The 13,653-nt window shown below is 41.2% G+C and overlaps 1 long non-coding RNA gene across 1 annotated transcript in view; it reads right to left on the bottom strand.

The window, feature by feature from the left end:
- The window catches only part of LOC310952836, a 333,477-nt gene that overhangs the window by 53,178 nt on the left and 266,646 nt on the right, over positions 1–13,653 (bottom strand). The gene's annotated exons all lie outside the window — the stretch shown is intronic.

Below are 13,653 nucleotides of genomic sequence, written 5' to 3'. Positions count from 1 at the left end.
TCATTTTTAAATGGGAACCAATTATTCCTTAGCTTCATTAAGCAAGCATATTTTGGTTATGGGTCGTTCAATGATATTTGTTTTGGTTTTTAAACGAACCACACGTACTAGACCTCTTTTATCAGGGAAGGTTTCCAGTTTTCTCTGACAGGAAGACCACGTCAACATGGGGTGACTCCTGTTCGTCTTCCACCTCCTCTTTAATCTTCTTCTTCTTCTTCGGCTCCGTCTCCTCTACTTCGCTGACCTCCACAGAGGCTTTTCTACCCTTTTGTTTAGTTCCTTTTTTCTTTAGCCCCATCTCCGCTTGTTCTACAATCACAATCTCACTCTTTGTGTCTTTTTTCTTGTTGGGCATATCCTCTTTCTCCACCTTTTTGTTCGAAGATGCTTTGCTAATTTTGTTGTTGCCTTTGATCTTAGGCATTCCCGACTCATTTCCACCTTCTTCAGCACTGGCTTCCTTTTTTTTCTTCTTTTTCACCTTGACCTCTTCGACCTCAGCAGTCTCTCCCTCTGGTGTTTCTGACTTCACTTCATTCTCAGAAAGTTTCATTTTGGCAGAAGTTTCCTTTTTTGTTACACTCACTCCATCCATCGCTTCTGTGGTTTCATCATCGATGGTTTTCTTCTTCTTCTTCTTCTTTTTCTTTTTGTTGCCATTTGGTGCCATTTTCTTTGCATTTACATTATTGACCACATGCCCTTTAGAATCAGTCACAGATTCAGAAACAACTTTCCTCTTCCTTGGATGGTACACACCGTGGTGCGGGATATACCACACCTTCCCTGTTGGTGCTTCTAACTGATGCTGCGGCACTTCTTCGGCGTAGCCATTGCTAATGACATCAGTAAGAAAGTTTCTGTACTCCTCATGAAAGTTTACATCTTTCTGAAGTTTTCTTTTCAGACCACGGGCACGTTGCACGGCAACCCTGAGGTTGTTCGGCATCAAAACATCTTTCTCTTCGAAAGGCAATTGAAATGTGTAGTGTCCGTTCTGGAGCTGAGCAGAGCTTTCCATTATCTCCATAAACTTCTTTTCTTCTCTTGACATTTCTTCCTGTTCTGCAGAAGCTCTGTCATTGAAGTCATAGTTATATTGGCTAATTAACAGTTCTGCAATATGGTCAATGGCAATTCTATATGCATAAAATGAAGGATGGTCACTTCCACAGTCGTCACTTCCCCGTAACGGGCCATTTATTACCCACCCCAGTAGGGTTCTGATCGCGTAGGGTCCATTTTCACGACTGTTAATGACCTCCCAAGGCTCCATCAACTTGGAGGCGTTTGTGCCAATTAACAGATCCACGTCAGCGTTTATGTGTGGAATGTTTACGTTGTCTAAATAACGCCATTTTCTCAGCTCCCTTTCATTGATTATGTTGGCTGTAGAGACGGGCATTTCTTTCTGGGTAAACACTTTGGGAAGTGGGTAGAAGCTTTCACCAGACAATCCGGAAATCTCCAGACTGTCAACTGCAGAACTTTCTATTGAGTCGTTATGGCCCAAGGTGCGGATATGAATTTTGAATTTGCGTCCTTCCATGTTCAACCTGTCAACAAGCTTCCTGGTGCAGAAAGTTCCTGTACTCCCTGGATCCAGAAAAGCGTAGGTTTCAATAACCCTGTTTCCCTTTGCGCACTTCACCTTAACAGGCAAGATGGGAAGAACTCCATTGCAGTGGCCAGCCCCTGTAAGACCACAAGCGGAGGATGTTGTGCAGCTCTCAGATGTTTTTGACCGCTCACTATTCTTCTCATCCTTCGAAGAAACCCTTTCTTTCTCTTCAATGTGCAAAACACTGGGGTGCGTTTGGTTGCACTTTTTGCAAGTGATGCGCCTGTCGCAATTCCTGCTCAAGTGTCCTGTGCACAAACAACTGAAACACAGACCTTTCTCCTTTAGATAGTCCAGTTTCTCCCTGTGTGGTTTTCTTCCCAGTTTAAAACATTGATCTAAAACATGACCACCAGCAGCACAATACTGGCAGAAGACAGAAGTAGTTTTAGTGAAGGTGGTCACTTTGCTGAGAGCCTTTTCCCTCTGGTCACCATCTGGTCTGCTGCATCCATCCTCATTCTTGTGAGTGTCTGCTTTACATCCATCCTCGATGAACACCTGTGTTGCAAAGCTGTTTCTTCTCAGCTGTGGCTTCACCTGTATCTTGCTCACTTTTGTAGCTCCTTTGAGAACAGGTGAAGTGTCCTGTATGTCACCAAAGACCGGATCTGAAATGATTCTGACCTGGCGCTCAATGAACTTGACAAGGTCTGAGAATCGTGCCCTTCGACAAGTTTTCTCCAGTACGTCACATGCCTTTGCTCTCCACTTGTCCCTTAGTTTATAAGGAAGCTTCTGACTAAGAATCTTCATGTTCGCTGGCATGTTAAGTTCCTCCAAGTATTGAAGATCTTCCATAGCGTTGGAACACTCACGGAGGAAAAGCCCATAAGCTGTGAGCGCTTTGGTGTCTTCAGCTTTGATGCTTGGCCATCCTGTGACCTTTTCCATGTAGGCCGCCGTTATTTTGAACTCATTTCCAAAGTGCTCCTTTAGTAACTTTTTAGAGACAGCAAATCCTTTGTCTGCAGTCATGTGAAGGCAGCTGCGTACAATATCTCTAGGCTGCCCCCTAGTGAATTGTTCGAGATAATACAAACAGTCTCCTTTACAGCCAGTCTTTGCCTCCACGCAGTGCTCAAATGCCCTCATAAATGTGTTGAACTGCAAAGGGTCTCCATCATAAGTTGGAATTTCTCTGCGCGGCAGCAGATGTGATGTTTGCATTTGAACAAGGAGAGCCGTTATGTCATTCTGTTGTTGCAGCAGATTGTAAAGACCTGCTGTCTGATTTTGGTTTTGCAGAGGTTGCTGCACTTGTTGGCCTTGAGTGGGTAGAAAGCTTTGACTGAATGTTGGCATTGATTGCAAGTGAGGCAGTTGAGAGCCATGACTGACAGTTGGCTGTGGTTGTGATGCAAAATGCGTGGACAAAGATGCTGAAACGGCAACTTGATTTTTTCCCAAATTTGGCATGCTAGTTGGCATTACCGATGGTGAAGCATTGCGTTGTTGTGGTAAAGCTTCATGCTGCTGTGCGGGTGGAGCTACACATATTGAGGCCTGTGGATTGAGAGAGGTGAGCTTAGATCTAGCCCCTTTTCTGAAGTAGGAAGCCATTCCATCAGATTGCCTTGAATGGATGCTGCTCCCCATCTGTAGCACTGCTAGCTTAGCAGCTGTTGCAGCTATCTCAGTGTCCAGCTCCAGCTTCTCCCTTTTTCTCCTCAAGAGAAGTTCCTGCTCCTCCAAAGCATGTTTAGCCTTTAAAGCAGCAGCTCGGGCCAAGAGTGCGGCCTGTTCCGCCTCTGCCCTGCGTCTGGCTGATGAAGTGGACGATCTGCTGCTTGACGATCTGTTTGAGCCATGGTGCCTTGACTGCACATTTGAAATGCTGTCTTGAGGTCCAATCTGATCCTCCTCCTCTTCCTCCTCATCCTTTTCAACAGCAGCTCCATTTCCATTTCCATCATTGACATCAGCAGTTTGAGGATCATCCCTTTCATGTTCCTTAAAAGTGTTGTCAACAACCGTGTGTGCTTCTGTTGGTCCAATTTCATTTTCACTTTGGACGGTTTGAGATTGTTCAGTTTGACCCAGCAAATCATCATTAACCTCATCATCATGATCATCACCCACTTTAGTAGCTGGACGAGCAGTAATGTCAGACAACCATTGATTTGTACCCACAAGAAACTCCTTTACATTCAACATTTTAGCTTGATACCATACTTCATGTTTGCTTGCTTCCTCAGCAGGCAATAAACCCAATAAAGACGAATGCACCTGCTGTGTTGTGTTACACAACTCATTAAAAACGGTTAACTCATTTTCAACCTTATTCACATGTTCTTTGTCACCCATGAATTTAAGAATAGATTGTTTTACTTTAGACAGTTTACTAAAGTTAGACTTTCTTTCCTTTTCTAAAATGCTTATTTTTTCCAACATAGCTTTAAGTGTTAATTTACCCACACGTTTTTCGGTTACAGATTTTACCTCTGCACCCGCAAGTTCAGTCTCAAGGCCCAGTTGGCCTGTTCCCTCTTCAGCCATAATGACGACACAAAGTCAGTTGGTTTTATAAGTCCGCAAAATAGTTTGCGCAAACGACTCGTCTCGACGAGAAAGTTATTTTTAGTCGGTTGCGAGTCTGCTACCAATGCATTGGGTTTACGCGAATGTGTGCACACAAATTACCATGGCCATTCATAAAATCAGCGCTGATCCACACATACCCCAATCGTGCGTTGGCCGGCTTTGATGAATGATGACCCGGTGAGATGATGCTGTCGCTGGCTCACTCCGCTAGGCTCCAGCTCCGTTAGCGATCGGCAACTCCAAACATTTGCCCACCTCACATCCGTGGTTTCCAAAGAAGACGAGAATCGTTGATGAAGTCAATGAAGTCGCGTCCTCTTGGTGAACGTTCTCCCAATCGAAGCAGTTTTTCGACCTAAATGTACTGACTAAGCCCTAATCTTAGTAGTACTGGCTGTTGATTTGCTTTATAAGTTTCCGACGTGCGCCCAGCGCGCTCCTTATGCCGCAAAAACGAAAAGCGTTCAGTTTGTTTGCTGGTTTATTTTCCTTTTATAACACACAGCCGCAATAATTTTAACTCAAAATGCATGTAACAAAATAATAAATCGAATTCCTCACTAAAGTATACATAAACACACTAGCACACGAGCACACGAGCACAAGAGCACACGAGCACAAGAGCACACGAGCACACGAGCACATGGCTCACAAGCACACGAGCACACGAGCACATTCGAAAAACTGTTTGCTCCCTCGAAATCAACAGCACCTGTGATCAGGTTCAATCAGGTAAAAAAGCTCTCACTCTGCTGACCTGAGGTCAACTGAACCACACCGCCCCCTAGTGGCACGGGGTAAAATTACACAGACAAAGCACATTTGATATGGCTCCTACAGTACAGTTGGGTATCGTCGGCATAACAGTGAAGGTGAAGACCATGGCGGCAGATGATGTGACCTAGTAGGAGCATGTACAGAGTGAAGAGGACTGGCCCAAGCATTGAGCCTTGAGGGACTCTGTGTGAGACAGGGAGGATGTGGGATCGTATTTTAAAAAGCTCATAGTACCGTATTACCCAGCTAGATCGCTGCGCTCTGAGAATGCAGGACTACTTGTCGTTCCTAGAGTCTCCGAAAGTAGAATGGGAGGCAGGGCCTTCAGCTACCAAGCTCCTCTCCTGTGAAACCAACTCCCAAATGTTATTCCCTGTCCACATATTTAAGAGTAAACTTAAAACTTTCCTTTTTGATAAAGCTTACAACTAGGGCTTACGAGCCCTTAGCAATGTTGTTATTTTTAAGCTGATTTTGTTCTGCTTAATTATGCTGCTATAGGCCTAGTCTGCCGAGGGATAATACTTTTCCAGATACTCTGTGCTTCTCTACTCTCTGTCTGTATCATTCATGTCTCATCAATGCATGTTACTAATTCACTTTCTTCCCGGAGTTGTTTGTGCTTTGTCGTAGGTCTCTGCTGATCGTGGTGGTGCCTGCTGCCGTGGTCTTGCATGAAGCTTCCTGCTACTATTATAATCTATAACCTTAGCTGTGCTTGTTTCTACTATTCTGCTGTATTAACCGCCATAACATATAGGTCATATTCACATTACTATAGATATTATTATAGTTACTGGAAGTGTGTCTGTCTCTGTCTTTGTGTCTGTCTCTGTCTTTGTGTCTGTCTTTGCCTCTCTCTGTCCATCTGTCCGTCTTTTCTCTCTTTCTCTCTCCTTTTCTTCCTCCACAAACCGTGCAGACAGATGGCCGTCCTCCATAGAGATGGGTCTGTCTGACGTTCCTGCCTATAATAGGGAAGGTTTTCGTTGCCACCGTACTCTACGGGTGAAATGTTGGGTCTATGTAAATTATAAATAAGTCACATAGTGTAGTTTATACCTAGTTTGTAAAGTGTCCTGAGATAACTTTTGTCATGATTTGGCACTATAAATAAAATTGAATTAAATTTAATTGGGATTTGTAGTTGTTGATGGAGATCTAGTGGGATCTTTCAGACAGGTAGGAGGTGAACCAGGACAGGGTAGAGTCAATGATGCCAATGGTTTGCAGACGGCTGAGGAGAATGGAGTGATTGACGGTGTCAAAGGCAGCACTGAGGTCGAGGAGGAGGAGAATGGTGAGGGAGTCGGAGTCAGAGGAGAGTAAGAGGTTGTTGGTGACTTTGAGTAGAGCTGTTTTAGTGCTGTGGTGGGTTCGAAAGCTGAATTGGAATGTTTCGTACTAGTTATTGGAGAGGAGGTATTGCAGATGGGGTCAGGCTTTTTGAGGAGCGGGTGATGGCAGCAAGCTTCTGAGGTGGGAGGACAATGCCAGAGGTAAGGGAGTAGTTGATGGTGTCCATGATGAGTGGGGTGAGAGAGGTGAAGCAGGCTTCGACGAGGTCAGAGGACAGGGGGTCCAGGAGCGAGGTGGATGATTTCATGGTGGAGAGTATTTTGGAGAGGGCTGCTGTGGTTATGGGTAAGAAAAGGAATAATCAGTGATGAGATGTTGTCCTGGGGTTTGAGGAGTTTACTTATAGTGGAAATAAGAGTGTGCGGGGTTGAGGATCCAGAATGAATGACAGAGCGGGCTTCGTTGAGTGCTGAATTGTAGAGGTGCATGTGTTCTTTATAGGCTAGGGCGTGTACTGTGAGACCGTTTTCTTGTGCAGTCGTTCTAATTGTCTCTGTTCTTTTTTTGAGTTTGTGAAGTTCCGGGCTGAACCAGGGGGCCGAGTGCGTGAAAGTGGCAGTTTTGGTTATCAGGGGGGCCAACTGGTTGAGGGAGGTGGACAGTGTGTTGTTATAGATGTTGACAAGATCCACGGGGGCTGGCTTAACAGGGAGGACGAGGCCGAAGAGAGTGTTTGATATGCAGGTGGAGAGAGAGACTGGGCAGATGGACTTAAAGTTCTTGAAAGTTATTGTGCGGTCCTGTTTGGGTTGGGGGATGGGAATGTCAATTACAAGTGTGATGGCCTGGTGGTCGGAGATGAAGAGGTCGGTGCTGGAGATGTGAATGTGGAGGGCAAATACAATTAATGGTTCATGTGAGGCTTTATTTGGACATCACTAGAGATCAGGCCTATTCTGTGGCAGCTCCAAAGCTTTGGAATAGCCTTCCAAATTCGATTAAATTATCCTCCTCAACTGACTTTTAAGATGCAAATCAGGACTTACTGTACAACTGTTGTGATTGGTGGTTTTGATATTTCAGTGTTATGTTTTGGGTACAAATTCTGATACTGCCTTTTATTTATCCATTGCCATCCATTATTGTATTTGTTGTTTTAATGATGTTATTCATCTTACTTACTATTGTTCATGCTAACTTATGTGCTATAGAAATAAACTTGATTTGATGGTTCTGTTCAAAAATATACAATATTCAACTGTGCTGGCACAGTTATTTAACAGTTGTGTTATTTAAAACTGGTTTCTCTAGTAACTTTAATGTTGGCCAGTGAGTCAGCTCCAACATTAATCATCGTGACTATTTGAATAGATCGTTCCAGAACCATGGGAATGAACATGCTGCTGCAACAGCCTGCTTCTATGGCTCATGATACAGTTGGTGATGTTTACAGAAACAATGAGAACGCTGTGTAGAAATATTATAGTATATTTTTAAATAAATATATAACAGTGATTTGATACTTAAAAACCTTCTCTCAGAACAGAGTTGACGACAGAGACGTTGCTCTGCTGCATCCATGCCTGGTTCTGTCAAGGGTGGAGCAGAGAGGAGGACCCAAATAAGGGCAGGGAAGACAATCACAGACAGTAAGTGAAACAAGACAGGGCACCCGAGGAAAGAACTATAAAATATGTTTATGTTACGAACAATATTGTGGACAACAAGAGTGTATTAAGGTAAATTCACATTCAACTTTATGAAAATATCTATTTTAGCATAACAAATGTGCGAAAAAGGTGAGACATAAACACAAATCGAAGTTTCTTCTTCTCAGCTCATTTTGTGACCCAGCATGAGTCCTGTTGGAAAGAAGTGGTATTGTGTAATATAAGAATACAATTCTTCTAGAGATAGCAAGTGAAAGTGCGTATGGCGTGGTTGTACTGCAGTAACTCATTAATAGAAACTAATAAGTATTTTTCTTTCTAGAATCTACATCTTCTTACATTACAGAGAAGAACTTTTGATAGTCCTAGTAGTAGTGATGTCCTAATGAAGCTTCATCGAGTCCACTACAACAGTGTTGAAAACACCTTTCAACAAAGGGTTGAAAACACACTGAATCACCATTTATTGAGCCCTTTTCTTTAAACCAACAGCTCCATCTAGTAGAGGCAACAAATACAACTAATGCTTTATGAAGCTTAATTTGGACATTACCCAGTAGGAACAGCACAATGGCTGTGTTCTGTTCAAGCGTTTCAGTGAGAGTGAGCCAGAATACCACGGCCCTGAAATCAAAACAGCTAAATGTATTTCAGCCATCATTCATTTCAATATTAACAGGCTCATTTTTGCTGCTGTGACATGACGTCAGTGAAAAAGGCCTATGGTTGCAATTGTATTACACTGGTAACCCAGCAGATGTCAGCATGTCCACATGATTAGGTTCATAGTCACTCTAACTGACACAATGTAACTACCATATGGTAACTATACATTACTGTGTTTAGTTCAAGGTGAACATACAATAGACAAAAGCAGCATTTGGCTTTAGGGTTTACATTTTGCTTTTTGGAACAGTCAATTTATTTGGACTCTGCTCGATATAAACTACTGTACAATGTAATTGTGCTCTTTCAGTCTTATCAAGGACGCCAGGATACCCTGGGCTACGTGTCAAAGAACAGTACAGTATGTGATAGGCAGGTCCGACAAGTCTATCAGAGGACAGCCGCTCAATTGTGCTGAGGGAATACCTTTGTATACGAAAAGGCATTTTTGCATTACACTCTGCAGTATTTTTTGCCCATAATCCAAATATCACACGACTGGTTGAGTTGCCTTGCTGACTCTGTCCCTCTGGTTCATTGTCTGTATCCTGTTTTTCCAGCACCAGATAAAGAAAATGGTGTTAAAATCTTTAGAGTCTCTCAGCTAGTTTTTGAGTCATGCATAGTTCGCTGACATAAAATATTAATAAAACAAATGTGTTAATTCACAGCTGTGTAAATTCCATATGGAATATATAAGGGTCTATTTTGCACTGGTTAAAACAAAGGAGGTGATTGGGTCAGGGAATCCTCTTTGTGGAGAGCAGACTACAACCATTGTTGCTTCATTTACAGCCAGGCCGATACTCTAATAAGGAGCTACGAGTGGCGTTAAGGTCACTGATCCAAACCTAATTTCTGTAACTTTTTAAACAATAGACATTTTGGCATATATGCTCAAGATGTTAGATGAGAAGATTGAAGCTAAACGTGAAGCTACATGTGAGAGTGTTATGGATCTTCTCATCTATCAAACTATTCCTGTAAAGAAAAGTGAAATCTTCCTTCTTACTTTCAATATATAAAGTCATTTGGCAGATTTTTTTTGTGTTCAAGAATGTGTCGTCACTGTCAAAATCTCCTGCCTTGGTAAAGTTTTGTCATGCTCTGAAGTCTCCTTTGCATCATTAAAAGAATACAAAACATAATATTTTGTCTTGCCAGTAAAAGTTTAGCCTATATAAGCCAGTGGTAGTGGGGATCATCAGCAGAGGACCGTACACTGCACTGTAGCAGGTCTAGCTGCCACTGCAGGTCGCCCTTGGCACAAGCCACAGCGAGATCATTTCCACACAATGACAATATTTATTCATGGAACACATACACACACACAGAGACACACAGACACACACACACACACACACACACACAATCACACACACACACACAGTTTAAGAGACCAATTTTGCAAATTCTTGTGTGGCAGTGGTTTATGGAACCACACCTGACAAAACATCCAGTGGATTTAAAAGACATATCAAATTTTTTTATTTGATCTCCAGAACAGACTTCAAAATAATAATTTCGCTTTGAGAACAATATGGGACATTTCACAGGCTTACGGGGTCAGACCCAATAGTGTTTTGTGAAACCAACAGTGTTTAAGAGGTCTATTTTCATATGACACACAAACACAAACCAGGTATGGTATAGGACTGTGCCAAACACGAAGGCTGCTATTGTTATATCATTTTCACCCAAGTTGGTAGACATATTAGTCTTATGTTCACTAACAATATCAATGCCATTATCATCATTTAATTTTTGTTTTATTCCTGAAGCTATATACAAAACAATTTTAAAGAAATTCAATTAAGAAATGAAATGTGTGTAAGGCCTTTTACTGAGGAATTATATATATATATTGCTCCTCCTCATATGTATTGTAGTGTCAGCCTGTGAACACCTCTCCTGGGGACGCCCTGCACAAATATTTGATACTGATTTCAAAAAGGTTCAAATTAATAAAAGCCCATATTGATGTAATCACTATGATCCAATCCTTTCATGGTGATAAGGTGGTGGTGAGGTCCAGGAACAGAGGGGGAGCTGATACTGGGCAGGAGATAAGGAGGGAGTCACCTGGAGCCTACAGGTCCTGATTAGCCGAGTCAATAAAACCCAGTGTGTGAGCAGCTCATGTGCTATGTGACTTCACCCCACAGCCTGCCTGAAACCAGTCCAACAACTGTCTTTGTCCTTTTTTGTCACCTCTGCAGATCCTAAAAAGGTAAAACATCTATATTTACATAATGTATGTTTTTTACTATAAGTGATTCTTGCTGGGGGTGGGCCAATGTTCTTAATATTTTAATATTAAGTTTTGTGGGATTTATTTCCATATGGACATGTTTTGTTTCATTAACAGTGTATTGGTGATTTTGTCATCTATTATTTGATCGAACCTGGCATAAAAATGTCATGCATGTTCTAGTTATATTTAGTCAGCTTCATCCTTATTATTATCAACATTTTAGTGTAGTTTTAGTCATCCATAGCAGTTTCTGATCTTACAAGGGTCTCCAATATTAAAAAAGTTCACACAAAACATTATCATGAAAGCGAGGTTCAAATGAAAAAACGTAAAGACTCGAAAACGAAAACAGTTGATCTTAAAAAAACAACATAAAACAATCAATACTACCAATACATGTATATGGTTCTGATAACCACATATAATATACACCAACAAATGATTACAACAATACATTTACATTTAAGTAGACATTGATAACAGAAACTACAAAATTCCCATACATAAGTTTTCTTCATTGTTGCGCAAATTGAGGGGGATAAGTATGTGTTTGATGAAGTTTGAAGATTCAGATATACCTTGAAATCTAAATATCTTCATTAAAAACAAGCATATTATAATTTAATCTGCCTTCAACTGAGAGCTCTGACAGTCTGTCAATATAGAAATACTACTTCTACTGGATGAACAAGTTGAAGTCAATCAAGATCCATTCCATTGACATTTTATGTGGAAATTTAGACAGTTTTTATTTCATAACGTCTGTCTCAACTTGTCAATGTCTCTTCTTTGTTGTGGAAAAGATAGAAGAAGTAGTTTTCGGTAATGAAATCAATCCTACATTAGCTAATGATTGTATTCAGGAACGCGTTTTAAAAATCCATCACAGAAATGTTCAAAAAAATATTTTAATTTTGTATCATATGAAGCCCGTAGGTATGGTGCAGTTATTCAGCTAATTCATGTCTACCTGAAGCAGTTGAGATCATCACTGACATTTGAATTTGCCAAACAGGTAAAAATATTAATGATTGTATTCCAGTTAGATGAGACCGTGCCTATTTGCCAGGGCCCTGGCATATTATATGCTGACTCACTTCATGGCTTGGTTCCATCTGGACTTTTCCACCTAGTTAATTTACATGTACTTAAAGTCCATGTAAGATTTCCATCTATTTAATTGTCTTTTAAGTTAATATCTAACACAGAGTGAGTTCAAACTATGGTAATTGATCATGTGACCCAATAATGAAAGCACTTGTTGCCTTTTTTCTGAGTATGACAATATCTCGCACAGACATTCGCAGGTTAAATGTAAATAAGCCGCCATGTTAGTAACGCTTCTCACAGCGGTTGGTCTGTCGGCCCAGTTCGTCACCAAGGGCTATGCTACGTTCACTTGTAATGAGAAATTCCAACTTCTGGATAGGAACATGTGTGTGTATGGATATAAGAAGGGAACGATTGTCACCACACATAGTGACCGTGAACGTGACAAGATGGAGGCTCTGAAAGAGACTCACCTGCAGTTACATCTTACTGCCACAGAGGCCGCTAGAAATAAAGTATCACAAATCTTATGGAGGGCAACTCTGAGTAAGCATGTTACAGTCAGCTTACTCCAGTGAGCTGAATTCTTAACCGTCATGCAATTAAGAAACCTGGTTTCTGTAATCAAGGTAAGAGATAAGGGAAACCGGATTTCATATCAGCTTTTTCCAAATAAAGGCTAGGCATGTGCATGACAACAGACTCAGACAGGCAAAGTAACTGCAGGACAAAATGGATGAAAGGAAAGATTATTCTGTAACTTTGAATTTTTTTCATGGAAGGGGAATGATATGGTTTGCAAGGCATTGCGGGATTCCAGGCGACTAGGGACTGACAAGTGATGCAAAAAAATTGTAAAATAGGTTAAAATTCACCTGTGAGTTGCCGAAAAAACTGAAGAATAAGTTACAGTAATAGTGATAGTATTGGGACAGGAAGTTGATACAGTACTTGTTAATAAATATGAAGGATGAGTTTATTGTTTTACTTTTCGGGATACATCTTTTGTATCTTAGCTGATTTAAATCAATACAAAGTCCAACTGAAACAAAAACTAAGACAAAGTATCATCGAGAAATCTAAATAAGTTTGTTTCCATCATGAACAGTTTCCTATATGATAAATTCAGATTTCAGAGGAAAAGCTTAGCTTTGTGTGGTGTGTGTTTTCCTGCCTTTCTGTCTTTATTGTGATGTTACCAGAACAGGAGTGACAGCGAGCTCATTTACATAGACATGAACATCCTGTTTATGATCGGGTTATTGAAGTATCCTGTTTATAAGTTTAATCATGCAAATGCCATATCCAGAATATGATCATAACCGGGATGAGCCTCATAAATGGGATATTCATGTCTATGTAAACGCACTAAGTGACACCACCATCGCTGTTCTGAAAGCTTAACAAATTTTCAACTAGAAGCGCTTGGAGCGACCGCACAAAAAAGACAGAGCACTCAACTTATGCTCTCTCCTCATCAGGAACAATTGAAAAAAGACGCTGTTGCTCGGGAAAAAAAAGTGGACACAACCCCTAACATGGTTTCTACAAAGTACCCTTGTTACTTAAAGTTGTACTACATTAGATTTGAGATATGTTGTTTCTAGTGGCCTCTGTGGCAGTAAGATGTAACTGCAGGTGAGCCCGCTCTTTCAGAGCCTTAAAAATTTTTATTTATTTTTTTGCTCTATTGTAAACTTTATTGAAACACATTCACCTCTCTACTCCCAGTCTGTCCCTTATATGTTACCCTCTTAAATCCATACACA

The sequence above is a fragment of the Echiichthys vipera genome (genome assembly GCF_963691815.1).
Source record: "Echiichthys vipera genome assembly, chromosome: 10".
NCBI lineage: Eukaryota > Metazoa > Chordata > Actinopteri > Perciformes > Trachinidae > Echiichthys > Echiichthys vipera.
This window is presented reverse-complemented; position numbering and strand designations above follow the sequence as displayed.